Raw genomic sequence first — 529 nt, 5'->3', positions numbered from 1 at the left:
GGGGGGTTTTTAAATTTTGGGGGGCCCCCCCGGGGGGCAAAAAAGGGTTTAAAAAAACCCCCAAAAAATTTTTCCCCCCCCAAAAAAAACCCCCCCCAAAAAAAAAAAAAGGGGGGGGGGGGGGGTTTTTTCCCTTTTTTTTGGGGGGGTTTTTTTTTTGGGGGGGAAAAAAAAAAAAAAAATTTTTTTTTTTTTTTTTTCCCCCAAAAAAAAAAAACCAAAAAAAAAAAAAAACCCCCGGGGCCAAAAATTTTTCAAACCCCCAAAACCCCCCGGGGTCCCCCTTTTTTTTTTTTTTGGGGGGGGCCCTTTTTGGGGGTTTTTTTTTTAAAAGGGGAAAAAAAAAAAAAAAAGGGGGGTTTTTTTAATTTGGGGGGGGGGCCCCCCCCAAAAAATTTCCCCCGGGGGGGGAAAAAAAAAAAAGGCTTTTTTAAAAAAAAAACCCCTTTTCTTTTGGGAAAAAGGGAAAGGGGGGGCCCAAAAAAAAAATTTTTCCCCCCTTTTTTTTTTAAAAACCCCGGGGGGCCCC

The sequence above is a fragment of the Polypterus senegalus genome, unplaced genomic scaffold, assembly GCF_016835505.1.
Source record: "Polypterus senegalus isolate Bchr_013 unplaced genomic scaffold, ASM1683550v1 scaffold_2915, whole genome shotgun sequence".
NCBI lineage: Eukaryota > Metazoa > Chordata > Cladistia > Polypteriformes > Polypteridae > Polypterus > Polypterus senegalus.
Note: the sequence above shows the minus strand (reverse complement) of the source record.